The sequence below is a fragment of the Astatotilapia calliptera genome, chromosome 3, assembly GCF_964374335.1.
Source record: "Astatotilapia calliptera chromosome 3, fAstCal68.1, whole genome shotgun sequence".
NCBI lineage: Eukaryota > Metazoa > Chordata > Actinopteri > Cichliformes > Cichlidae > Astatotilapia > Astatotilapia calliptera.
In genome coordinates this window covers 17,648,275-17,675,851 of record NC_137424.1, presented here as the reverse complement: position 1 = coordinate 17,675,851, position 27,577 = coordinate 17,648,275, and the positions used below count along the sequence as shown (strand labels likewise).

The 27,577-nt window shown below is 45.8% G+C and overlaps 1 protein-coding gene and 3 long non-coding RNA genes across 4 annotated transcripts in view; 1 reads left to right on the top strand and 3 right to left on the bottom strand.

Annotated features, from left to right (window-relative positions):
* The window catches only part of LOC113034064 (OX-2 membrane glycoprotein-like), a 67,784-nt gene that overhangs the window by 34,162 nt on the left and 6,045 nt on the right, over positions 1-27,577 (bottom strand). The gene's annotated exons all lie outside the window — the stretch shown is intronic.
* On the bottom strand, positions 14,818-16,197 carry LOC145425329 (uncharacterized). Its single transcript, XR_013905996.1, has 2 exons — positions 15,244-16,197; positions 14,818-14,928 (listed from the first exon to the last, which is right to left on the bottom strand). It is a non-coding gene; the product is annotated as an uncharacterized LOC145425329 (long non-coding RNA).
* On the top strand, positions 21,890-25,335 carry LOC145425289 (uncharacterized). Its single transcript, XR_013905950.1, has 2 exons — positions 21,890-24,054; positions 24,730-25,335. It is a non-coding gene; the product is annotated as an uncharacterized LOC145425289 (long non-coding RNA).
* Positions 26,051-27,325, bottom strand: LOC145425349 (uncharacterized). Its single transcript, XR_013906016.1, has 2 exons — positions 26,401-27,325; positions 26,051-26,097 (listed from the first exon to the last, which is right to left on the bottom strand). It is a non-coding gene; the product is annotated as an uncharacterized LOC145425349 (long non-coding RNA).

The following is a 27,577-nucleotide window of genomic DNA, read 5'->3' as shown; positions in this document are numbered from 1 at the left end:
ACAGCTGACTGTCTTTAGCAGGTCAAAGGTCACGGCACACAGCAGGCAGTGGGAAATATTATAATTCTGATCATTTATCAGCACATATCCATATGTATAAAAACAAAGCTGACACTGTGAGACTTGATCAGAGGTGTGATCATCACAGCGGAGGCCTTTGTGTCAAAGTCACTGAGGATCAAACAGAAACACATGAAGCAGATTTTCCTGTTCTGGCTTTTTATAGCAGATAACCTTCAAAATATTCTGCAGTCCATCAAAAACTGAAGCAAACCATGAATCAACATGTGAACATGAGCTGATGCTGCTGAAGTGAAGCAAAGTTACAGAGGTTTGATTACAGACACAGCTGAGAGTTTGTAATCTGTCATCATTTTAAAAGGTTTAAATTACTTCAGTATTGAACAGCAGAAATGAGGCTTTGTTTTGGGAGGCCGACAGCAGTGAACACAACAGCAGACTGGTGCGTAATAAGCAGTGAATAATGCAGGAAACAGATTTTTGAAGGTAAACTGTTCTTGAAGTACACTGAGAGAGAGAGAGCTGTGCAGGAAGTAAACGTCAAAGTCAGAGAGAATTCATGACGATGTTCATCAAACGTAAAGCGTAGTTTGGATCTTCTTCTGCTGCTGGTTCAGTCAGTTTTGGTTGGAGACAGATGAAACCTGCAGCTTCAGGATCTGTGAGCTGTCCACTTTCAGCCCCGACGGCGTGTCCGTGTACGTGCCGTCGAGTGAACGATCCACGCTCTGTGTTTCCATCTTTGTGTGTTTAGCTGCTCTCATTTACTGTTTTATCTGTTTGCTTGTTGTTGAAATACTTTTGGGAGCTTTAACCTGAGATTCTGGCAAAATACATTTATATTAAAAATCGATTCAGGATTGAATGAATCAACATCGCTTTATTCAAATTAAAACCATTTAAATAGGAAAATCCATTTTTTACACCCGCCTCTAATGCTGGGTAATGTCAGCTGGTCCATGTGCAGCTGGCTGTGAGGCTCAGGGAGCGTCTACAAAGTGCAACACTGAAAGAACATCATCCATAAATATTGAGTAATAACTCAAGGTTCAAGGTTCTTTATTTGTCACATGCATAGTTATTGTAGAATATATATATACTGGAAGTGCTGGGTATACAAGTCTGGCCTAAGTCTTCGGTCAGAAAGACTGCAGCAGTCCAGGAGTTTAGTTCACCGTCTTTAATGGAGCTTCACAGAAGATATGCACTGATAATTGTGGCAGGTGCAGTATCGGTGACTATAATAGAATAGAATAGAATAGAATTCAACTTTATTGTCATTGCACATGCACAGGTACAGGGCAACGAAATGCAGTTTGCATCCATCCAGAAGTGCTTTAGTGATATAGATATATTACAATATATATTAGCAATAATATAGATATGTGAGTATATTACAGAAATGGGTCTATTATGGTATGTTATAATGTACACGATATGAAGTATGTTGTGAATATTCTATAACTATAAGTATGTACAGGCTGTAGTGAGTACAAGCTATGTACAGGATATGAACAGGATATAAATATGAAAAACTATACAGAATATGAAATAAATAACTTTACAGAATCTGGGATATACAGCTATACAGAATTGGGAACTATGCAAGTTGTAAACAGTTGTAGGATTAAAGATTATCGAATGTACAGAATGATTATTTACACAGAGCTATACATTAGTGCAGTTAAGATAAGTGAGGGTGTAGATAGTTTCTACAGAGGCTATATAAAGTGCTAGTGGTTGTGAGTGGTGGTTCAGTCCATGTTATTATTGTGTTTGAGGGTACAGTTGTCCATTGTGGGTGTGTGTATGTTCAGTCCATGAGTTTAACGTGGGTCAGATGTCAGGAGGCAGAGTTCAGGAGTCTGACAGCTGTGGGGAAGAAGCTGTTCCGGTACCTGGTGGTCTTAGTCCGGAGGCTCCTGTGGCGCCTCCCAGAGGGCAGGAGGGTGAAGAGTCCATGTGATGGGTGACTGGGGTCTTTGATGATTTTCCCAGCCCTTTTCAGACACCGCTTCCTGTAGATGTCTTTTATGGCAGGAAGTGGTGCTCCGGCGATGCGCTGGGCAGTTTTCACGACCCTCTGCAACGCCTTCCGGTCCGAGGCAGAGCAGTTCCCGTACCAGACTGTTATACAGTTGGTCAGGATGCTCTCGATGGTGCAGCAATAGAAGTTCACCAGGATGTCTGAGGACAGGTGGTTCTTCCTCAGAGTCCTCAAGAAGAAGAGGCGCTGGTGAGCCTTCTTGACCAGCTTGGAGCAGTTGGTCGTCCAGGTGAGATCCTCGGAGATGTGGACTCCCAGGAACTTGAAGCTGCTCACACGCTCCACAGCCGTCCCCTTAATGTGGATGGGTGGATGTGGGTCAGCATTCCTCCTGTAGTCCACGATGAGCTCCTTGGTCTTCTCGGTGTTAAGCAGCAGGTTTTTTCTGTCGCACCACTCAGCCAGACGATCCACCTCCTCCCTGTAGGCGGCCTCATCGTTGTCACTGATGAGGCCAATCACCGTGGTGTCATCTGCAAACTTAATGATGGTGTTGGAACCATCAGCAGGTCTGCAGTCGTGGGTGAAGAGGGAGTAGAGGAAAGGGCTCATCACACAGCCTTGTGGTACACCGGTGTTCATTGTGATGGTAGATGAGCAGCGGTTATCCAGCCGGACATGTTGGGGGCGGTTGGTCAGGAAGTCCAGTAACCATTTGCAGATGAGGGAACTGATACCCAGGTCTGTCAGTTTCCTGATGAGTTGTGAGGGGTGGATTGTATTGAATGCTGAACTGAAGTCTATAAACAGCATTCTGGCGTAGGTGTTGTTGTTGTCCAGGTGTGAGAGGACAGAGTGCATTGCGATGGAGACTGCATCCTCTGTGCTCCTGTTCCGGCGGTATGCGAATTGGTGGGGGTCCAGGGTGGGGGGGAGACAGGATTTGAAGTGTGCTAGGACCAGTCGCTCTAAGCACTTAGTGATGATGGGGGTGAGTGCTACTGGGCGGTAATCATTGAGGCAAGATGGGTTGGAGTTTTTGGGTATCGGGACGATGGAGGTGGATTTGAAGCAGGCCGGTACCACAGCGTGGGCCAAGGACAGATTGAATATGTCTGTGAGCACTCCTGCAAGCTCCCCAGAACACGCTCTGAGAACACGCCCGGGGATGCCATCAGGGCCTGCAGCCTTGTGGACATTGATCCTGCTCAGCACCGCTCCTACATCGGTGGGGGAGAGAGTCATAGGTTGGTGGTCTGGCGTCATGTCTGCTTTGGTTGTGGTTGTGGGGTTCCCTCGCTCAAAACGAGCATAAAAGTTGTTGAGCTCGTTTAGGAAGGAGACATCAGAGGATGCGGGAGAGGGTTTGGTGGTCCTGTAATGGTCTGGAGTCCTTGCCACATGCGTCGGGGGTTGGAGTTGGAGAAGTGTTCTTCTACCTTCTTTTTGTAATGGTGTTTGGCTTTTTTGATGCCCTTCTTTAGATTAGCCCTGGCTGTACTGTAGGCGTGTGCATCTCCTGACCTAAAGGCAGTGTTGCGGGCCTTCAGGAGGAGACGAACATCCCGGTTCATCCAAGGCTTCTGGTTGGGGTACATGGTGATCCGTTTCTGGGTGGTGACACTGTCTGTGGTTTTGGAGATGTAATCCAGTACAGATGAGGCGTACTGGTCCAGGTCTGTGTGGGTGAACATATTCCAGTCTGTGTTTTTAAATCTGTCCTGGAGCACTGCGTCTGTCCCCTCTGGCCACACTTTAATTGTCCTCACAGCAGGTTTCACACGTTGGATGAGTGGTGAATACCGAGGTGTGAGGAACAGGGAGAGATGGTCCGATTGTCCAATGTGGGGGAGGGGTGTGGCTTTGTAGGCTCCAGCCAGGTTGGAATACACATGGTCTAAAGTCTTGTCTCCTCTGGTGTGGCAGGAGACATGTTGGTGGAATCTGGGGAGGACTGTCTTTAAGTTGGTGTGGTTGAAGTCGCCAGCAACAATAAAAGCAGCCTCGGGGTGTTTATTCTGGTGTTTGTTAATGGCTGCAGAAAGTTCTTTCATGGCCAACCTAGCATTAGCGTCGGGGGGTATATACACGGCAGTGAGTATGATCGAAGTGAATTCTCTGGGGAGATAATAAGGTCTGCATTTGACCATTAAAAACTCCGCATTAGGTGAGCAGTGACTCTCAGTAGTAGTGGAGTTCATGCACCAAGCATTGTTAATATAAATGCACAAACCTCCACCTCTGGTCTTGCCGGAGTCATCTGCTAGCCTGTCGGCTCGGTGTGTGTGGCGTCCTGCTAACTCGATAGCATTGTCCGGGCAGCTGTTGTTCAGCCATGTTTCGGTGAAAAACATGACATTTGAGTCCATAATCCGTCTGTTGTTAGTGATGGAGAGCCGTATCTCATCCATTTTGTTTGCCAGAGAACGGACATTGGCGAGAAAAAGCGTGTTGTCTGGAAACAGAAACAGGTAACACTATAATTATCAGGCTCAAAGACAACCAAGCAACAATCAGAACACATCATCTACTCAGACACAGCAATATTTTACAATGTCCACAAGGGGTCGCCGTAAGACCAGAAGTTGGCTAAATAGCACATATCTTCCCAGTTGCTAGTACTAAGGCAAGCATGTGGCAAGCTAACAACAGTTAAACTAAACAATAAACAACAGAAAAATCCTTTAACCGCGGGATATAATCATTGGGGGAGATTCTGGCCACTGGTATTAACTTAGTGCTAGTTAATTAAATAATTAAATAAACCTACTAACGTGGTAGCAGTGTACTGAAGCATAACTTTAGCTTAAACATACACAAAAAACTATAACTATTATCATACCAGTTAACCTGTCAAAGGCAATAACACTTACAGTCTCATTAACGCACACGGAATCACACAAACTGCGATACAACTGCCATGCTCTGCTGTTGCTTTTCGTCCCTCACTCTCCCTCTGCGTGATGCGCACATGATCACTGGTGCGCTCATTTGGGTGCGCTTGGTTCTTGCCTCTAGACATCCTGAGGCCGAGTCAGCAGGGAATTTGCACAGTTATACAAGTATAACACACAGTGAAATGTAGCCTGACACGCTCCTCGACATGTGCAAAAATTGGGGGGGGGGGGGGGTAGAGGAAGAACATTATATACATATATATATAAAAAAAACACCCAGCACGCCCCTGCGGGCGGTTTATCCTTCAAGCTCGGGTCCTCTACCAGAGGCCTGGGAGCTTGAGGGTCCTGCGCAGTATCTTAGCTGTTCCCAGGACTGCGCTCTTCTGGACAGAGATCTCCGATGTTATTCCCGGGATCTGCTGGAGCCACTCGCCTAGCTTGGGAGTCACCGCACCTAGTGCTCCGATTACCACGGGGACCACCATTACCTTCACCCTCCACATCCTCTCGAGCTCTTCTCTGAGCCCTTGGTATTTCTCCAGCTTCTCGTGTTCCTTCTTCCTGATATTGCTGTCATTCGGAACCGCTACATCGATCACTACGGCCGTCTTCTTCTGTTTGTCTACCACCACTATGTCCGGTTGGTTAGCCACCACCATTTTGTCCGTCTGTATCTGGAAGTCCCACAGGATCTTAGCTCGGTCATTCTCCACCACCCTTGGGGGCATCTCCCATTTTGACCTCGGGACTTCCAGGTTATACTTGGCACAGATGTTCCTGTACACTATGCCGGCCACTTGGTTATGGCGTTCCATGTATGCCTTGCCTGCTAGCATCTTGCACCCTGCTGTTATGTGCTGGATTGTCTCTGGGGCATCTTTACACAGCCTGCACCTGGGGTCTTGCCTGGTGTGATAGACCCCAGCCTCTATGGATCTTGTGCTCAGAGCTTGTTCTTGTGCTGCCATGATTAGTGCCTCTGTGCTGTCTTTCAGTCCAGCTTTGTCCAGCCACTGGTAGGATTTCTGGATATCAGCCACCTCCTCTATCTACCGGTGGTACATACCGTGCAGGGGCCTGTCCTTCCATGATGGTTCCACGTCTCCTTCCTCTTTCTTGGGTTTCTGCTGCCTGAGGTATTCACTGAGCACTCGGTCAGTTGGGGCCATCTTCCCAATGTATTCTTGGATGTTCGTTGTCTCATCCTGGACTGTGGTGCTGACACTCACCAGTCCCCGGCCCCCTTCCTTCCGCTTAGCGTACAGCCTCAGGGTGCTGGACTTGGGGTGAAACCCTCCATGCATGGTAAGGAGCTTTCTTGTCTTTATGTCAGTGGCTTCTATCTCCTCCTTTGGCCAGCCTATTACCCCAGCAGGGTACCTGATCACGGGCAGGGCGTACGTGTTGATGGCCCGGATCTTGTTCTTACCATTCAGCTGACTCCTCAGGACTTGCCTGACCCTCTGCAGGTACTTGGTGGTTGCAGCCTTTCTAGCGGCCTCTTCATGGTTCCCATTTGCCTGCGGGATCCCCAGGTACTTGTAACTGTCCTCTATGTCTGCAATGTTGCCTTCTGGTAGTTCAATCCCCTCAGTTCTGACTACCTTCCCTCTCTTTGATATCATCCGACTACACTTCTCCAGTCCGAACGACATTCCAATGTCATTGCTGTATAGCCTGGTAGTGTGGATCAGTGAATCGATGTCTCGTTCACTCTTGGCATACAGCTTGATGTCATCCATGTACAGGAGGTGGCTGACAACTGCTCCGTTCCGTAGTCGGTATCCGTAGCCAGTCTTGTTAATGATCTCACTGAGGGGGTTCAGGCCTATGCAGAACAGCAGTGGGGACAGAGCATCTCCTTGGTAGATCCCGCACTTGATGGTGACTTGTGCTATGGGCTTGGAGTTGGCCTCTAGTGTTGTACGCCACATCCCCATTGAGTTCCTGATGAAGGCTCTTAGGGTCCCATTGATCTTGTACAATTCTAGGCATTCCAGTATCCAGCTGTGGGGCATTGAGTCATAGGCCTTCTTGTAATCAATCCAGGCAGTGCACAGGTTGGTCAGTCTGGTCTTGCAGTCTTGGCTGATTGTTCTGTCTACCAGTAGCTGGTGTTTTGCGCCTCTGGTATTCTGGCCAATTCCTTTCTGTGTCCCGCTCATGTATTGACCCATGTGCCTGTTCATCTTAGCCGATATGATGCCTGACAGGAGCTTCCATGTAGTACTGAGGCAGGTTATTGGTCGGTAGTTGGAGGGGACCGGTCCCTTCTTGGGGTCCTTGGGGATCAGGACCGTCCGGCCTTCAGTTAGCCATTCTGGGTGTCTCTCGCTAACTAGCAGCTGGTTCATTTGTGCTGCCAGACGCTCGTGGAGTGCAGTCAGCTTCTTCAGCCAGTAGGCGTGAACCATGTCGGGCCCTGGTGCTGTCCAACTCTTCGTACTGGAGACCCTTTCTTGGATATCTGCCACTGTGATGGTTACTGGACCCTGTTCAGGGAGGTCGCTGTGGTCTGCCCTCAGATCCTCTAGCCACTGAGCATTGCCGTTATGGGTTGCATCCTTCTCCCATATGCTCTTCCAGTATTGCTCCGTCTCCAGCCTTGGTGGTGCTGTTCTCTTATTGTTCCCTTGCCACTGAGAGTACACCTTTGCTGGTTCTGTGGAGAACAGCTGGTTCATTCTCCTGCCTTCTATCTCTCTGGTGTACCTCCTCAAGCGGCTGGCCAAGGCTGTGAGTCTTTGCTTGGCAGTTTCCAAGGCCTCAGGTATGGACAGCTTGCTGTATTTCTTAGGCACCTTATTTTTCGCACCTTGCTGCAACTCCGTTAGTTGGCTAACCTCCCTCCGTGCTACTTTGATCTTGCCCTCTAGCCTCCTTCTCCATGGAGGGTACTGCCCCTTGTCGCTTTTCAACTTGTAGCCAAGCATCTCACTGATCACTGCTGCCGTATTGTAGATCAGCTTGTTAGTGTCGGTAATCGTGGTTGTAGGTATTGCCCGTAGTGCTGCATTAACATCATCTAGCAGACCTTCTGAGGGTACTTCACGTAATCTTGGTAACCGGCTACGGGGGATCCAGGTTTCAAGCTTGGCCATGATCCTATTTTTCAGGTCAGTTCCTCTCGCACTCAACGATCCTTCTCCTATCGCACTTGGGGCTATGTACCCAATCTCGGGTGGGGGTGATGATATCGCCCCCCTGACCTGGCGTCCTGACTCCTCCTTGCCGTAGCATTTGTGTTGTACCTCGTCAATCTCTAGCTGTGAGAGCAGTCCCTTCTTTCGAATGTTGAAACACTGAGCTACTAGTTGTTTCGCCGTCATTGTGGATGTTGGGTATCGAAGAATCCATAGGTCCCTCATCCTATTCATGTAGCCCCTTCCGCCGGGGTTACTTGCGTAGTAGCATTCCAACAACGCCCTGTTTTCGTCTCTTGCCCACCGATGCCTTCTTGTTCCAGTAGCCCACTTTTCATCAGGGTGCCCTGGTTCCTCAACACCTGACGCGGACCTTGTTGATCCGGGCGACGTTGGATCAATGGCACCCAACACCACTGTGTCGTCAGCAAACTTCATAATGGTGTTGGAGCCATGGGTGGCCACACAGTCTGAAGTGTAGAGGGAGTAGAGCAGTGGCGAGAGGACACATCCCTGAGGTGCTCCTGTGTTGATGGTGATGCTGTTGGAGAAGCACCTGCCCACCCTCACCACCTGAGTTCTGCCAGTGAGGAAGTCCAACACCCATGCACACAGACGGCTGTTAAGTCCCAGATCCCTCAGCTTTGTGAACAGTCTGCAGGGCACTATTGTGTTAAACGCTGAACTGTAATCAACAAACAGCATTCGCACATAGTTACCCTGTTTCTTGTCCACATGGCTGAGAGTGGTGTGTAGGACGTGGGCGATGGCATCCTCTGTGGATCTGTTGGATCTGTAGGCGAACTGCAGCGGATCTGTGGTGTCTGGGATGGAGGAGGAGATGATGTTCTTCAGCAGTCTCTCAAACACCTTCATTACTACCGAGGTCAGTGCAACTGGCCAGTAATCGTTCAGGGATGAGGGTTTGCTGTTCTTGGGCACAGGGATGATGGTGGATCTTTTGAAGCATGTGGGGACCACAGACTTCGCCAGGGACTCGTTGAAGATGTAAGTGAACACACCTGCTAGCTGGTCAGCACAGCAGCGCAGTAGACGGCCGGTGATGCCGTCTGGCCCCGCCGCTTTCCTTGTGTTCACTCTCCTCAGTGCCGCTCTGACGTCATGCTCCGCGATGCTGGTCACCGGTCTCTCGCTGATGACGTCACTGTCCTCGGTAGTCATGCGGTAGATAGCATTAGCCGCCTGGCTAACCTCGAAACGGGCGTAGAACCGATTCAGCTCGTTGGTGAATGCAGAGTCGGCGTTGATCGGCGCAGTGTCCCTGGCTTTGTAGTCCGTAATGGTGCGTAGTCCGTGCCACATACTCCATGTGTCGCCCTGGTGGAAGCGGGACTCCACACGTTCCCGGTACCGGCGTTTGGCATCTCTCACCGCGCGCCGCACGCCGTATGAGGCCGCTTTGTAGGCGCTCATATCGCCAGTGGCGAGACCCGCGTTGTAGGAGGCGGTCCTGGCGTTTACTGCAGTGCGGATCGATCTGTCCATCCACGGTTTCTGGTTTGGGAATGTGGTGACTCTCGCAGTAGGGATAATCTCCTCCGCTAGCATATTGACGAAGCATACTGCTACTTCGGTAAACTCGTTGATGTCGACTGCGCATGCTCTGAACATGTCCCAGTCTACGTTGTTGAGTGCGTCCTGTAGCGTAGCTTCTGATTGGGCAGTCCACCGTTTTACTTCCCTCGTGGTCACGTCTTCCCTCTGTATGCTTTGTTTATACTGGGGAATGAGGAAGATGGCGTTGTGGTCAGACTTCCCAAAAGCCGGGTGTGAGACAGCTTTGTAGCCCTGCTTGTATGGCGTGTAGCAGTGATCCAAAATCCGATCCCCTCTCGTTGGACACGAGACATGCTGGTAAAAGTTTGGCATGACTTGTCTGAGGTTCGCTTTGTTAAAGTCTCCTGCTACAATGAGGGCTGCGCCCGGGTCCTTGTTTTGAAGCGAGCTCAGCACATCATGTAATTCGGACAAAGCCATACCTATGTCCGCTTGGGGTGGGATGTAGACCACCGTGGCGATGACTGAGTTGAACTCACGGGGCAGATAGAAAGGGCGGCACTTAATGCTCAGGAACTCCAGATGTGGCGAGCAGCCGCTGGAGAGAGTAGAAATGCTCCTGGCATCACACCACTTTCTGTTTACCATGAAACACACTCCTCCACCTTTGGTTTTGTTCGACTCTGCCGTTCTGTCCACGCGGAGCACAAAGAATGAATCCGACGGAGTCACGTTGGAAGGTGACCCTTGCTCTTAGGTCATCGAGCTTGTTCTCCATGGATTGTACATTGGCCAGTAGGATACTGGGCAGTGGTGCGCGATGCGCCTGCTGTCTCAGTCTGTTCTTAATACCAGCGCGTTTTCGCCGGCGCTTCTTTGTTCTGCGCCTCGGATGAGCGGCCCGTCCTTTGTTGTTCTCTGCGACGCGTAGAATCTCTGGCGGCCAGGAAGGGTCAGGTTTAAAAGTGTCCAAGATTAGATGTGCAACCTTGGCACCGATGTTTACAAGTGATCCGCTGTCGTATACTATAAGACTAGAGGATTTTGGGATGTAAACCAGAGCAAAAAAAAAAAAAAACTGGACTCTCATACAGCGAGACTCAAATGCCTTTAAACATCAGCTTATCCTTCTGATCCAAATCCAACACTGAGTTTGTAAAAACATGTTTGTCAATCATTTTGTTTGGTTTCTGAGGAAAATGATTCAATAACTTGCTGCTAATACACAACATTTCATCATATTTCCTCATAAGCCTCTCTCGTCTGACCATTTGATCCCATTTGAATTTGCAATAAAGGATCCACAGAGTTTGGTGACAATAATGACAGTAGATGTTTGTGTGAAAGTGCTGGAAGCAAATGAGTGTGTGATGTTCTTTCAGTGTTGCACTTTGTAGACGCTCCCTGAGCACTGGTCTCACAGCCAGCTGCACATAGAGACCAGTGTTGTTAGTCCAGGTCAGAAGATGACTTGTTGGAATGAAAATGAGCTTGTAGTTTGTCTGCTTTAATAATGTGACTGGAAAAAGGTGTTGGACTTCAAATATGTCCATTTCTTTCACACTTCACCTTTAAAAGTGAAGCCTTGTGGTTCCTGGAAGGAAAAACACGACTTTTTTAAGTCTTTGTCCTGTTTTTATGATAAATGTACGACTTTAATGTGAAACATTCAGAGTTTTTTCTCTTGTTGTGTTTGTTTGAAGCTGCTTCCTGTTGGCTTCAGCTGTTTGGAGTTTCCATTTTCTAAACTTCTACATTCTGAACCTTCTTCAGCTCTGAACAGATGATGAAACACTGAATGATTTCAAGCTCACACTTTGTCTAATAAACTTACATCTTTCATTCTTTATGCAGACTGTGGGGCTGTGGTTTGTCAGAGATCAGCTGTGATTATCTGGCAGCAGAACTGAAGTCCAACCCCTCCCATCTGAGACAGCTGGATCTGAGCAGGAACTACAACCTGCAGGATTCAGGAGTGAAGCATCTGTGTGGTTTTCTGGAGAGTCCAGGATGTGGACTTGAAACTCTGGGGTCAGTCAGCATGTTTTAGTTGTGCTGAGATGAATATGATGTGAAAGTTGTGCTGACACTAAACTGCAGACATCAGGCTGATATTATACTGATCCACACTGAGGATCTTCATGGTAAAGTCTGTTTTCTTCTTCTCTGGTTTAGTCCATTGACTGCAGCAGAACAATGTTCACATTTCAAACAGTGAGACTCAACGTATGGCCCGCGGCCCACACGCGGCCTGCCCACCTTTCCTGATTCAGAGAGAGGGGACCCTGATTAACTGTGTAGTGTTCTTCCTCACAGTTCTAAGTATCAGACACAACAATGAATAATCCACAGCTGACTGTCTTTAGCAGGTCAAAGGTCACGGCACACAGCAGACAGTGGGAAATATTATAACTCTGATCATTTATCAGCACATATCCATATGTATAAAAACAAAGCTGACACTGTGAGACTTGATCAGAGGTGTGATCATCACAGCAGAGGCCTTTGTGTCAAAGTCACTGAGGATCAAACAGAAACACATGAAGCAGATTTTCCTGTTCTGGCTTTTTATAGCAGATAACCTTCAAAATATTCTGCAGTCCATCAAAAACTGAAGCAAACCATGAATCAACATGTGAACATGAGCTGATGCTGCTGAAGGGAAGCAAAGTTACAGAGGTTTGATTACAGACACAGCTGAGAGTTTGTAATCTGTCATCATTTTAAAAGGTTTACATTTCTTCAGTATTGAACAGCAGAAATGAGGCTTTGTTTTCGGAGGCCGACAGCAGTGAACACAACAGCAGACTGGTGCGTAATAAGCAGTGAATAATGCAGGAAACAGATTTTTGAAGGTAAACTGTTCTTGAAGTACACTGAGAGAGAGAGAGCTGTGCAGGAAGTAAACGTCAAAGTCAGAGAGAATTCATGACGATGTTCATCAAACGTAAAGCGTAGTTTGGATCTTCTTCTGCTGCTGGTTCAGTCAGTTTTGGTTGGAGACAGATTGTTATGGCCCGTCTAGGCGCGGCCAGACCACAACATAAAGGGTGATCCATCCCCGTCCAACCCCAAGCAGCACGTCACACACTTAATACTTTGTAACTGTGATTTATTTACAATGAGTGCAGTTAAACAAAGGAAGGGAGCATATCATAACTTCAGGGTGAACCCAAGGCCAAAACAAGAGACATAAGGTAGCCTATCTCAGGAATAAATACAACTTACCTACGCAAAAGAACTAACTCAAACGACAATCACTTTCCTCCCTGCCTAAAAAAAAACAGGAGAAAACTGATCAAACAAAAAGGCGGTCCACCCCTACATGCTCTTACATTAACCAACATAGTGACACAGTTAACGTTCTGCCGGTTGGGTTGGGCCATAGATGAACGACATGGCAGTCCCTGGCGGTATCTTCTTATCTGCTGCCAGCCATCCACCCTGGATGCACCAATCATGGAGGCGCACCTGCACACTCAAATTTACATATAATTACGACAACAGCCGTAACACTGATGAAACCTGAAGCTTCAGGATTTGTGAGCTGTCCACTTTCAGCCCCGACGGCGTGTCCGTGTACGTGCCGTCGAGTGAACGATCCACGCTCTGTGTTTCCATCTTTGTGTGTTTAGCTGCTCTCATTTACTGTTTTATCCTCTAATGCTGGGTAATGTCAGCTGGTCCATGTGCAGCTGGTTGTGATGCTCAGGGAGTGTCTACAAAGTGCAACACTGAAAGAACATCATCCATAAATATTGAGTAATAACTGGACTCTCATACAGAGAGACTCAAATGCCTTTAAGCATCAGCTTATCCTGCTGATCCAAGTCCAACACTGAGTTTGTAAAAACGTGTTTGTCAATCATTTTGTTTGGTTTCTGAGGAAAATGATTCAATAACTTGCTGCTAATACACAACATTTCATCATATTTCCTCATAACCCTCTTTTGTCTGACCATTTGATCCCATTTGAATTTGCAATAAAGGATCCACAGAATTTGGTGACAATAATGACAGTAGATGTTTGTGTGAAAGTGCTGGAAGCAAATGAGTGTGTGATGTTCTTTCAGTGTTGCACTTTGTAGACGCTCCCTGAGCACTGGTCTCACAGCCAGCTGCACATAGAGACCAGTGTTGTTAGTCCAGGTCAGAAGATGACTTGTTGGAATGAAAATGAGCTTGTAGTTTGTCTGCTTTAATAATGTGACTGGAAAAAGGTGTTGGACTTCAAATATGTCCATTTCTTTCACACTTCACCTTTAAAAGTGAAGCCTTGTGGTTCCTGGAAGGAAAAACACGACTTTTTCAAGTCTTTGTCCTGTTTTTATGATAAATGTACGACTTTAATGTGAAACATTCAGAGTTTTTTCTCTTGTTGTGTTTGTTTGAAGCTGCTTCCTGTTGGCTTCAGCTGTTTGGAGTTTCCATTTTCTAAACTTCTACATTCTGAACCTTCTTCAGCTCTGAACAGATGATGAAACACTGAATGATTTCAAGCTCACACTTTGTCTAATAAACTTACATCTTTCATTCTTTGTACAGATTGTGGGGCTGTGGTTTGTCAGAGATCAGCTGTGATTATCTGGCAGCAGCACTGAAGTCCAACCCCTCCCATCTGAGACAGCTGGACCTGAGCTGGAACAACAAGCTGCAGGATTCAGGAGTGAAGCATCTGTGTGGTTTCCTGGAGAGTCCAGGATGTGGACTTGAAACTCTGGGGTCAGTCAGCATGTTTTAGTTGTGCTGAGATGAATATGATGTGAAAGTTGTGCTGACACTAAACTGCAGACATCAGGCTGATATTATACTGATCCACACTGAGGATCTTCATGGTAAAGTCTGTTTTCTTCTTCTCTGGTTTAGTCCATTGACTGCAGCAGAACAATGTTCACATTTCAAACAGTGAGACTCAACGTATGGCCCGCGGCCCACACGCGGCCTGCCCACCTTTCCTGATTCAGAGAGAGGGGACCCTGATTAACTGTGTAGTGTTCTTCCTCACAGTTCTAAGTATCAGACACAACAATGAATAATCCACAGCTGACTGTCTTTAGCAGGTCAAAGGTCACGGCACACAGCAGACAGTGGGAAATATTATAACTCTGATCATTTATCAGCACATATCCATATGTATAAAAACAAAGCTGACACTGTGAGACTTGATCAGAGGTGTGATTGTACTGTTATCGCTACGTGTTGGATACACTGTGTATGTTAACGCAGGTCAACAGCAAGCCAAACTCAATTTTCATGAGCCAGGAAACTGAGCGTCTTGCTCCTTTATTACAGTCTTCTCGACGGCTTACAATCTTTTACAACTGTGGCTTGAATAGCTCGATGAAAGTGCTGAGTGAAACTAAAAAATAAACCAGAAAATAAAATATCCTTTAGCTCTTTGACATTGTGAAATAAATGCACAAAAGAAATAGTTAGTGACAGAAAACATGTATCAAAGTTAGTCTTAGCTGCTAAGTAATGATAAACAATAGTTTTAACAATCCTCTGATATGCAAATTAGATCGCTAGCATCATTGCTATGTTAATAGACCATGCTCTAAGCAAAATCCGCTTCTGGGATAAGGCTAATTCCTGGCACAAACACATTCACAAAACGATCTCTAAATCAGCTCTTATAAACATATAAAACAACCAGAACATGTAATAAACTTACAGCCATTGCTTTCGATGGTGTATATAAAGATTCAGGCCACAGGAGATGAAGTTTAAACACAGATAGGCAGGTTTTCTGTACAATGCTTTTCCCGACTGACTGCAGCGTCTGCTTCCCACAATGCATTGCGAACACAGATTACTCCTTCAAAATAAGATACAGAAAAACTAATGCTGACTGTATAGAACATATTTTTAACTAAATGACTCTCTTTTTTAACATAAATTACCACAGATGAAATATGACATTTTATCACTAAATTATTATGAACCTTTTTTTTTTAAAATCTTTTACTTGGGACAGAACACTCCCCGCCTGGCATTACTGATGCCACTACTACTTTTTATCAGTCACTTCCTTTTCTAAGAGCACAACAACATCCGAAATGGGACGCAGGTAAGTCTTTGAGACTCCCTGGGAAGATGTCCTCACTTCGACCTTTCTGACCTTCCCATCACTGCTTGGAAAGGTGGCTGTGATGATAGCCATTGTCCATTCGTTTCTGGGTGCTTGATTTTGTTTCAACAACACAATGTCGCCTGACTGAAGATTGCGGTGTGTTCCATGCCACTTGCGCCTTGATTGGAGGGTGTTGAGATATTCGTTTCTCCAGCGACTCCAGAAACCATTGGCGAGTGCTTGCACTTGTTTCCATTGGTTCTTGAGCAAGTCTTTTCCACAAAAGTCTCCTGGTGGAGAAGGAACGCCCTGCTTTTGGGTCAGTATCATTGCAGGACAGAGTATGAATGGTGAGGAAGGGTCAGTCGAAATAGGGACCAAGGGCCTTGCATTGATTATAGATGATACCTCAGCCATTAGGGTACAAAGCACCTCATGTGTGAGACGGGTGTGTTTGTTCTGCAAGAGCATAGAATCCAATATTCGGCGAGTTACCCCAATCATCCTTTCCCAGACGCCCCCCATGTGAGAAGCATGTGGGGGGTTGAACTCCCATGTGCAACCGTTGGCATGAAGATGGTTGACAATGTCGGGAGGGTTCTTGTTTGGTTGTGCCATGCCAAGCTCCACGCTTGCTGCGATGAAGTTGGTGCCCCTGTCTGACCGCATTTGTTTGGCTGGGCCTCTTATTGCAAAGAATCTGCGTATTGCATTTATGCAGCTGCAAGTGTCCATAGATTCAATGACTTCGATGTGTACACCTCTTGTAGTCATACACGTAAAAAGTATCGCCCACCTCTTACTTTGTGCTGCGCCACCTCGTGTGCGTCGAGTAACCACTGACCATGGGCCAAACACGTCCAACCCAACATACGAAAATGGAGGGCATGTTTCAAGTCTTTCAGGCGGGAGATCTGCCATTTTTTGAGTCTCTAGTTTCCCCCTGAGTTTCTTGCATGTTACGCAACGGTGGATAATGGATGAGACCAGTCTTTTGCAGCCTACAATCCACAGTCCAGCTTGCCTAACTGCACTCTCTGTGAACTGCCTTCCTTGATGCACAACCTTAGCATGATAGTGCAGGACAAGCAACTTTGACACATGATGCTTGCTTGGCAGAATTTTTGGATTCTTTAACGATGGGTCCAATGAAGCATGTTCGAGGCGACCTCCAACTTTGATGAGGTCTTCACCCATGAATGGGTCGAGGGCTACAATGGGGCTAGAGGCGTGGATGGTTTGATTGGCTTGTAGAGCAGCGTACTCATCAGGAAAAGCGTCCCTTTGAACAGACTGGAGAATGAGGTTACTGGCCGCATCCATCTCCTCTGGAGTGCGTGGTTCTCTGCATTTATGCCAGCCCCTGCATGAATGATTTGACGAGTTGCTTGATGAGTGAGAACGAGCTTGGTGAATTAAGAAAGCAATGGCACGTACCAGTGAGGTCCAGCTTGAAAAGCGTTGGAAGCGTTCTGGTGTGAATCCGCTCTTCTGAATCTGAGTAACAAAGGTACTAACTTGTCGGATTTCAGCATCCACTTCAGGTTCAATCAGCTCAAACGATTCATTCGTCTCTGGTTCATGTAGTTTGTAAAGGAAGTCTGGTCCCTTAAACCACATAGTGTCCATGAGCTGCGATGCAGGTACTGACCTGGTTGCTAGATCAGCTGGGTTTTGCTCTGATGTAACATAATGCCACTGTTCAGGGGATGTGGACTGGCGTATACGATGAACTCGATTATGTACGTAGACATAAAAGCGCTTTGAATCGTTGCAAATGTACCCAAGAACCACCCTGCTGTCACAGTAGAATTTTACAGTGTTTGGTTTATGATCAAGTTCATCCAGAATGAGCTCCGCCATCTCCACCGCTAGAACTGCTCCACAAAGCTCAAGACGAGGTATTGTCGGTTCTGGTTGGGGTGAAAGTTTTGCTTTGCCAAGCACAAATCCGACTTCACATTGTCCCTCTGCATTGACTGTTTTCAAATATGCTACTGCTGCAATAGCCCAGCTTGAGGCATCACTGAAGACACACAGTTCAGTGTAAGTGGACATGGAAAGGGAGGCTGGTACATAGCAGCGCGGCACTCTTAGGCGGCTCAAATCTTGGAGGGACATTTTCCACGTTTCCCATGCGTCCATCTCCTCTTGGGGGAGAGAAGCATCCCAATCTTGGACTCCATTTGACATTTTGCGTAACAAGAGTCTGCCTTTGATTGTCACTGGCGATGCTAGTCCCAAGGGGTCGAAGATGCTATTAATCACTGAGAGAACCCCGCGGCGGGTATAGGGTTTGTCATTGACGGCTACCTTGAAGGTAAATGAATCAGTGTTAATGTCCCAGCACATTCCTAGACTTCTCTGGGCCGGTAAAGCATCGTCGCCGAGACTCAAGTCTTTAATACCGGAGGCCAAATCCTCTGGCTTGAATGCTTGCATGACTGAGACACTATTTGAGGCGATTTTGTGGAGCTTGAGGTTAGACTCAGCTAAGGATGCACATGTGCGCCTGAGCAGATCGATGGCTGCAGACTCTGTGGGAACCGAAATCAGCCCGTCATCAACGTAGAAGTGTCTCTCGACAAAGTGTCTTGTGTCTGCTCCAAACTTTGCCTCACCTTCCTGGATGGCTCTTCGAAGGCAATAGATGGCTACCGCTGGTGACGGACTATTACCAAAAACATGTACCCGCATGCGGTACTCCTGCACCTCTTTTGACAAGTCATTGTCCTTGTGCCACAGGAACCTCAAATAATCTCTGTGGTCTGGTCTAACCAGGAACCCGTAAAACATCTGCTGAATGTCAGCAGTGGTTGCAATGAGCTCTTTCCTAAACCGAATCAGGACACCAAGGAGGGTGTTATTGAGATCAGGGCCCGTTAATAACACTGAATTGAGTGACACACCAGACTGCTCGGCACTAGAGTCAAAGACCACCCGTATCTGCCCGGGCTTCTGGGGGTGATATACGCCGAAAATAGGCAGGTACCAGCACTCAGTGTTATCATCAATGGGTGGAGCAATCTCTGCGTGGTTGTTTTTAAACAGCTTGTCCATAAATTCTGAGAACTGCTCTTTCATTTGAGGGTTTTTGGTTAAGTTGCGTCTCAGTGAGTTGAGTCTAGACAGCGCTTGGTCTCTGTTATTTGGAAGTGGCAAGCGAGGGGACTTGAATGGTAAAGGAGCAATCCAGTTATTGTTTCCATCTTGGTGGACTTCCTTTTCCATTATCTTAAGGAAGGTCTCGTCCTCAAAGGACAGGGCATGCTGGTTGTCATACTCTGTGCGCTCAAAAACTTTCTCTCCAAGCTTTTCTTCTGCTGCATTGGGTTTCGAACTGCGTTTTAAGAAGCTACTCTTGTGCTCCCCGCCATAGCATGGTTTTTCTTTGATCTTCATGCTGTTAGGACAAGGAGTGAGGAGAGATGGACGTCCGTTGGAGAGCACGTGGGTTTTATAGGCATTGACCGTTGGCCTGTGAGCATTGAGGCATACTTCCCCCACGATTACCCAGCCTAGGTCTAGGCGCTGAGCAAAGGGAGCATTGTGGGGTCCGTTGACTTGTTGTCGTGCCTTGTGGACTTGTATGATGTCTCTGCCCAGTAGAACTGCAATCTGGGCAGCTGGGTCGTGCTTAGGTATCAGAGGAGCCAGATGTTTCAAGTGGGCATGGGCAAGAGCGACTTCAGGTGTAGGTATTTCATCTCTGTTAAATACTATCTCATCACATTCAATGAGAGGAGGAAGGTCTAGACGTGGGCCTTCACCTACAGGCTCAATTTGGAACCCCACTGCTTTCCTGCCGAGCATTTGAGTTAGACCAGCACACGTTCTCATATGGTATGTCAGAGGGCTATCCTTGATTCCAAATAGCTCGAAGAATTCAGGACGCGCCAGCGAGCAATTGCTCTGATCATCAAGAATGGCGTACATCTTAACAGACCGTTCTGGTTGACCTTTAGGGAAAACTTGAACTAGACATACCTTGGAGCAGGAACGCGGAGGACAGCCTTCACCGCAGATCTCAGTGCATCGTGACGTTACCTTGGGTAGAGTGTTGTCTTGAGGCTGAGGCTCTGGTTCAGGTGCATTTTCCGGCTGGGGTTTTTGACCCGTGTCAGGGTGCATGGCAGAGCAATGTCTTTCACTTTGGCACTCCTCACACTTGACCTTCAGGTCGCAGTCCTTTATTGTGTGCATGGGAGAACAACAGCGAAAACATCGTTTGTGTTCTTTGAGTATGTTTCGTCTTTCTTGTAGTGGTTTGATCCGGAAAGCTCTACATTTGGCTAGAGGATGCGTTTTCTTGTGGACTGGACAATAACGTGTTAGATCATCCTCTCTGATACTAGCAGAAGCACTTGTATCAACCTCTGTTCTGTTTACAGTTAGAGGTGATTTGTAGCTAATTTGTTTGAATGGTGGTCTCTCACCTTTGTTGAGGGGTTGACTGCTGCATGACACAAAACTTGGATCGTTTCTCGCTTTTGCCTCCTCTTGGACAAACTTTACAAAGTATGAGAATGGAGGGAACGTCACATTATATTTTTGTTTGTATTTTGAACCAGTGTGGAGCCATTTATCTTGTAAGCCTGGAGGCAGCTTTTCCACTATGGGCTTAACCCCACGTGGTGTGTCAAGGTAAGCGAGGCCTGGGAGGTAGGCTTCGTCTTTAGCAACCTGCAGCTCTAGGAGCAAATCTCCTAGTTCCCTAAGTTTAACATTGTCTCTGTTTGTAAGGCGAGGAAAACTGTCCAGTTTTTTAAACAGGGCATTCTCTACTACTTCGGGTATAGCATAACACTCCTCCAGCCTATCCCATGACAACTGGAAGGCAGCTTTGGGGTTAGTGGTATAAACAGCCCTGATTCTTTTAACATGCTCTGAGGACTCTTTACCGAGCCACTTGACTAGGAGATCTAACTGCTGGCTGTATGTAAGATCAATGCCTCCAGTTGCATTTAAGAATGAAGACTGCCATGCTCTAAAATTTTCAGGGGTGTCATCAAACTTAAAGAGCCCTGTTGTGATTAACTCTCTGCGTGCAAGGAACCTAGCAAAGTCAGCCATAGGTGCATCACTATTGTGAGGAGCATGGTGACTGTTCGGCTCGACATACTCTCTTGGTGGGTCAAAAGTTTCCTCCTCTACGTACATTTTTGAGAGTACAGGTGGAGAGGAGGTTGGTTTCCTTGGAGTGAATGATGGCGCCTTTGCTGTCAGTTTGACTTGAGGTGTTCCTTCTTCAGCCGGATGTGACTTTAGCTGGGTTTGATGTTGCACGTACTCCATAGTTCTCTGTCTGATAACTTGTGGTGGGACTGAACTTTTTAAACTTTCTCCTTTTTCTTGTTCAACAGCTGCGGCAGCTTCTAGAACCTCTGCTTTTGCCGTAGCAGCTGCAGCTTTTTTCTCTATCTCTAACATCTGTAAATCCATTTCCAGATTTGCTTGCTGCTTTTTAATTTCCAATTGTCTCTTACTGTACAAGGCTTTGGCGTTTGTAGCTTCAGCAGAAGCTCTTGCAAAGATGGCTGCTTCCAATACACTGGACCTTGAGGACAACTTGGAAGATGAGCGCTTGGAGCCAGAGTGTTTGGATCGGGAGCTAGCCTCTGATGGTGCTTTGTCTCCTGAGTTAGCCATATCTTCTGCCTTCTCCCCGTGGGCATCCATCGCTGTGGCATAAACTTTATCTTCCACCAACTGCTGACATGGCTTTTCACTGTACTGTTATCGCTACGTGTTGGATACACTGTGTATGTTAACGCAGGTCAACAGCAAGCCAAACTCAATTTTCATGAGCCAGGAAACTGAGCGTCTTGCTCCTTTATTACAGTCTTCTCGACGGCTTACAATCTTTTACAACTGTGGCTTGAATAGCTCGATGAAAATGCTGAGTGAAACTAAAAAATAAACCAGAAAATAAAATATCCTTTAGCTCTTTGACATTGTGAAATAAATGCACAAAAGAAATAGTTAGTGACAGAAAACATGTATCAAAGTTAGTCTTAGCTGCTAAGTAATGATAAACAATAGTTTTAACAATCCTCTGATATGCAAATTAGATCGCTAGCATCATTGCTATGTTAATAGACCATGCTCTAAGCAAAATCCGCTTCTGGGATAAGGCTAATTCCTGGCACAAACACATTCACAAAACGATCTCTAAATCAGCTCTTATAAACATATAAAACAACCAGAACATGTAATAAACTTACAGCCATTGCTTTCGATGGTGTATATAAAGATTCAGGCCACAGGAGATGAAGTTTAAACACAGATAGGCAGGTTTTCTGTACAATGCTTTTCCCGACTGACTGCAGCGTCTGCTTCCCACAATGCATTGCGAACACAGATTACTCCTTCAAAATAAGATACAGAAAAACTAATGCTGACTGTATAGAACATATTTTTAACTAAATGACTCTCTTTTTTAACATAAATTACCACAGATGAAATATGACATTTTATCACTAAATTATTATGAACCTTTTTTTTTTTAAATCTTTTACTTGGGACAGAACAGTGATCATCACAGCAGAGGCCTTTGTGTCAAAGTCACTGAGGATCAAACAGAAACACATGAAGCAGATTTTCCTGTTCTGGCTTTTTATAGCAGATAACCTTCAAAATATTCTGCAGTCCATCAAAAACTGAAGCAAACCATGAATCAACATGTGAACATGAGCTGATGCTGCTGAAGTGAAGCAAAGTTACAGAGGTTTGATTACAGACACAGCTGAGAGTTTGTAATCTGTCATCATTTTAAAAGGTTTACATTTCTTCAGTATTGAACAGCAGAAATGAGGCTTTGTTTTGGGAGGCCGACAGCAGTGAACACAACAGCAGACTGGTGCGTAATAAGCAGTGAATAATGCAGGAAACAGATTTTTGAAGGTAAACTGTTCTTGAAGTACACTGAGAGAGAGAGAGAGCTGTGCAGGAAGTAAATGTCAAAGTCAGAGAGAATTCATGACGATGTTCATCAAACGTAAAGCGTAGTTTAGATCTTCTTCTGCTGCTGGTTCAGTCAGTTTTGGTTGGAGACAGATGAAACCTGCAGCTTCAGGATCTGTGAGCTGTCCACTTTCAGCCCCGACGGCGTGTCCGTGTACGTGCCGTCGAGTGAACGATCCACGCTCTGTGTTTCCATCTTTGTGTGTTTAGCTGCTCTCATTTACTGTTTTATCTGTTTGCTTGTTGTTGAAATACTTTTGGGAGCTTTAACCTGAGATTCTGGCAAAATACATTTATATTAAAAATCGATTCAGGATTGAATGAATCAACATCGCTTTATTCAAATTAAAACCATTTAAATAGGAAAATCCAGTTTTTTTACACCCGCCTCTAATGCTGGGTAATGTCAGCTGGTCCATGTGCAGCTGGCTGTGAGGCTCAGGGAGCGTCTACAAAGTGCAACACTGAAAGAACATCATCCATAAATATTGAGTAATAACTGGACTCTCATACAGCAAGACTCAAATGCCTTTAAACATCAACTTATCCTGCTGATCCAAGTCCAACACTGAGTTTGTAAAAACATGTTTGTCAATCATTTTGTTTGGTTTCTGAGGAAAATGATTCAATAACTTGCTGCTAATACACAACATTTCATCATATTTCCTCATAACCCTCTTTTGTCTGACCATTTGATCCCATTTGAATTTGCAATAAAGGATCCACAGAGTTTGGTGACAATAATGACAGTAGATGTTTGTGTGAAAGTGCTGGAAGCAAATGAGTGTGTGATGTTCTTTCAGTGTTGCACTTTGTAGACGCTCCCTGAGCACTGGTCTCACAGCCAGCTGCACATAGAGACCAGTGTTGTTAGTCCAGGTCAGAAGATGACTTGTTGGAATGAAAATGAGCTTGTAGTTTGTCTGCTTTAATAATGTGACTGGAAAAAGGTGTTGGACTTCAAATATGTCCATTTCTTTCACACTTCACCTTTAAAAGTGAAGCCTTGTGGTTCCTGGAAGGAAAAACACGACTTTTTCAAGTCTTTGTCCTGTTTTTATGAGAAATGTACGACTTTAATGTGAAACATTCAGAGTTTTTTCTCTTGTTGTGTTTGTTTGAAGCTGCTTCCTGTTGGCTTCAGCTGTTTGGAGTTTCCATTTTCTAAACTTCTACATTCTGAACCTTCTTCAGCTCTGAACAGATGATGAAACACTGAATGATTTCAAGCTCACACTTTGTCTAATAAACTTACATCTTTCATTCTTTATACAGATTGTGGGGCTGTGGTTTGTCAGAGATCAGCTGTGATTATCTGGCAGCAGCACTGAAGTCCAACCCCTCCCATCTGAGACAGCTGGAGCTGTACGGAAACAAGCTGAAGGATCCAGATGTGAAGCAGCTGTCTGATCTTCAGCAGAGTCCAGACTACAGACTGGAGACTCTGAGGTCAGTAGAGTGATGGAGTGAATGGGTGGTGCTGTCAGCAGTATTGTACTAAACACAGTCAGTATGAAACAAAGATCCAGTGTTTCCTGTAAAGCTGCAGCTTCTCAGTGAAGCTGTGAGAGGAGAATGGTGACAGGCTTCAGGATTGGACACAAACACTTCCTGTTTCTGACCTTTATGGTCACCATGGTAACGGCTGACACGCTCTGATCAAACACTGTCAACAGCCAATCAGCTCTCTGAACAAAGCTGCACGCAGACCAATGACTGCATTCATTTCCAAGTTTAAAGCAGTGAAGAACACAGTCTGTAGGTGAGGAAGAATTTAGTGAGAGCAGATGTTTGGATGGAATTCCTCCAGTTAACAGCTGGAACCGTCCATCTGGATTGTTGGGCTTGTTGTTGGGGTTCCTACAGAGCTCAGATTGGACACACCAAGGTTCTTCTAATGAATGAAAGTCCAAACTCAAACTAGGAGGGAAAAACATCTTCATCAACTTCAATAAAAATCCAAAGATTAGAAAAAGTGAAGCAACAATGAGTCCTAGTACAGTCCCAGCACTGAAGTCCCTGCTGCTCTTTATACTGGATGTGCTGCATCACTGACTGACAGCTGATGAAGAGTCTCTGGAAACACTCGTTTATCTCCTCTGCTCTTCCTTCTTCTCTCTGCAGGTGGAGGCGATGGTAAACAGGACGGTGTGTGTGCTGAGAGAGGAGGAGCTGTGTCCTGATGATCCAGAGAGGTTGAAGCAGCAGCAGCTTGTGTGTAGAGACGCTCTGACTGGGCCATGTTACTGGGAGGTGGAGAGGAGAGCTTCATCCAGCAGTGACTGACAGAGGAATGAGAAGAAGTGCAGATGACTGTCAGTGCTGCAGAGTGAACTGCTCTGAGAACAGCTCCACTGTCAGACACAATGTAGAGTCCAGCATCATCCCTGTGTGTCCCTCTGGATCTGACAGAGGATCATCAGTGTATCTGGACTGCTCTGCTGCTGCTCTGTCCTTCTACAGTCTCTGCACAGTCTCTGTCTGACTCTGGCTTCAGACCCTCCTGGATCAAACTCACCTGGAAAGACTTTCAAACATCACTCAATAGATTTGAATACAGAATATATTTGATATATACTGTAGATGTACTGTAGAGTTGCAGTTTGTCACTTGTAAATACAGTCTGTGAGCAGCTGTGAGCTGAAAGATCTTTCTAGAAACACGAAATGTTTTCACTCTTCTGTTGCTTTTTCATATATTTCCACAACATTAATATTGATCCCACCTGTCTCACCTTTTTCATGCTTTTATACATAATAACAGGACACGTGTGATCTGAGCGCTGCTGTGGTTGCTGTGCTGCACGTCTTCATTTAGATAACAGAGACATCTAGTGGTTCAGAGGGAGAACTGCAGGAGGTGGAGCTGTGTTTTAGCATGGAAAACTTTTTATCTTTTAGGCGCAGATACAAATATGACAAGTATCAGTGTGAGATACAAAAGGTCACATCAGTCAGCAGAGGGAACAGTGATCACACAGCAATGTAAGAATAGAAACATAACAGTGAATCTGGACATGTATACAGATGGAAGCAAACAAACAGGATGTAACACTACATTAAAGCCACAAATGGGAAGAAAACAAACACAAAGGAAAATATATTTGATCTCAGGAATCCAAATCAGATGCTTTAGAGCAGGGGTCGGCAACCCTGGGGACGCGTGTCACAGCTGGCACGTGAAGGGTTAACTGATGGCACGACCATAGCTGGACTGGCCATCGGGCATACTGATGGTGATTTTTCATTTTTATGGACCGATGATGTTTTTTTTTATTTTTTTGTAACGGTATAAACGATGGAAGGTGGCGGATTGGCTGGATGCTGGTCGATGTGTAAAAATAACTCAGTTGTTTGGTGGTGGCTATTCTGCCCTCCCTGTATGTTGATGCCCAGTTTGGCAGATAGATAAACAGTTCTTCAAAAGGAGAGGCAAAGGCTTCCAGTTCTCATTGCAGGGTTTATTTGTCTCCCTAATGAAGGCACTGTAAAACTACAAACATAAGAAAAGCATATTAAAACATACATCTGGAACATAATATATTTCTCACATTACAAAGTACAGACTGAAGACTTAGCAACTTGAACTATAGCTGGTATAACCAAGAAAAATAAATGAAAACATGTTAACTCCAAATACCGCTAGCTTGATGCTAACACACAATGGAATTTCCTATTGACATGCTAACACAATTAGCATCGGCAATGCAGCTAACATGCCGGCTTCAAATATGAGAGTCAACAACCCATTTTACATCACATGCTTAACATGAACACAGAATATAATCGTACTTACAAGCATATATTTCTCATGCTCCAGTACAGCCAACTTCAGAGCTAATATTTTGTGTGCTGGTATCAACTTGGCCAGACTCCATGAACTTTTCCTATATTTACTAGAGAAACTTGAGTACACAAACCCGCTTCCTCCCCCTAGTGGGGTGGTGGAGCTACTGCACCCAGCAGTGGCAGCACACTCCCCGCCTGGTATAATGAATTATACCACTACCCATTCCCTGGATGTAGTAGTAAAACAACCTCCGACACTGGCCGCAAATACACTTTAGGAGTGCCATTCTTGACTACCTTCACTTCCACCTTACGTACTCTATGATCTTGGCTAGGAAAGGCTTTAATCACAAGTCCAACAGGCCACTCAGTCCTTTTTACTTGCGAATCCTTCATCAGTACAACATCTCCCACTTGAAGGTTTGGCTTCTCTGTTGTCCACTTTCTCTGTGTTTGAAGCGTGGTCAGATACTCCGTTTTCCACCTCTTCCAAAATGCATCAGCAAGTGCTTGGACCCTTTTCCAGTGTTTGTTGGACAGATCATTAACATCAAAATCCCCAGAGGGAGCAGTCAACGTATCTCGTTTCTGTGTCAACAACATTGGTGGGGTGAGAACTGCCGGTGCTTCTGGGTCAGAAGACACTGAGACCAATGGTCTTGAATTTATAATGGCGGTAACCTCTGCCATCAGGGTGACAAGTGTCTCATGTGTGAGGTACGATGGATTCAGCCTCAGAAGAAGAGCATCTAAGATTCGCCGAGCGATACCAATCATCCTCTCCCACACCCCACCCATGTGGGAAGAGTGGGGAGGATTGAATATCCAAGTACACTTGTTGCTTTTAAGGTAATTCCTCACCTCAGAATCTGATGTGTCAAGTCTGAGTTCTTTACAGGCTCCAGTGAAATTTGTTCCCCGGTCTGATCTGATTGTTTTGATCAGCCCTCTTATGGCAATGAAACGTCTGAGCCCATTGATGAAGCTTGTAGTGGTCATAGTCTCTATAACCTCAATGTGCACAGCTCTGGTAGTCAAACAAGTGAACATTACTGCCCATCGTTTACTTTCCGCATGCCCTCCTCTTGTTCTTCAGGCAGTCACCATCCAAGGTCCAAAAACATCCAACCCTACATGAGTAAATGATGGATCTGGTGAAAGTCTTTCAGATGGTAAGTCTGACA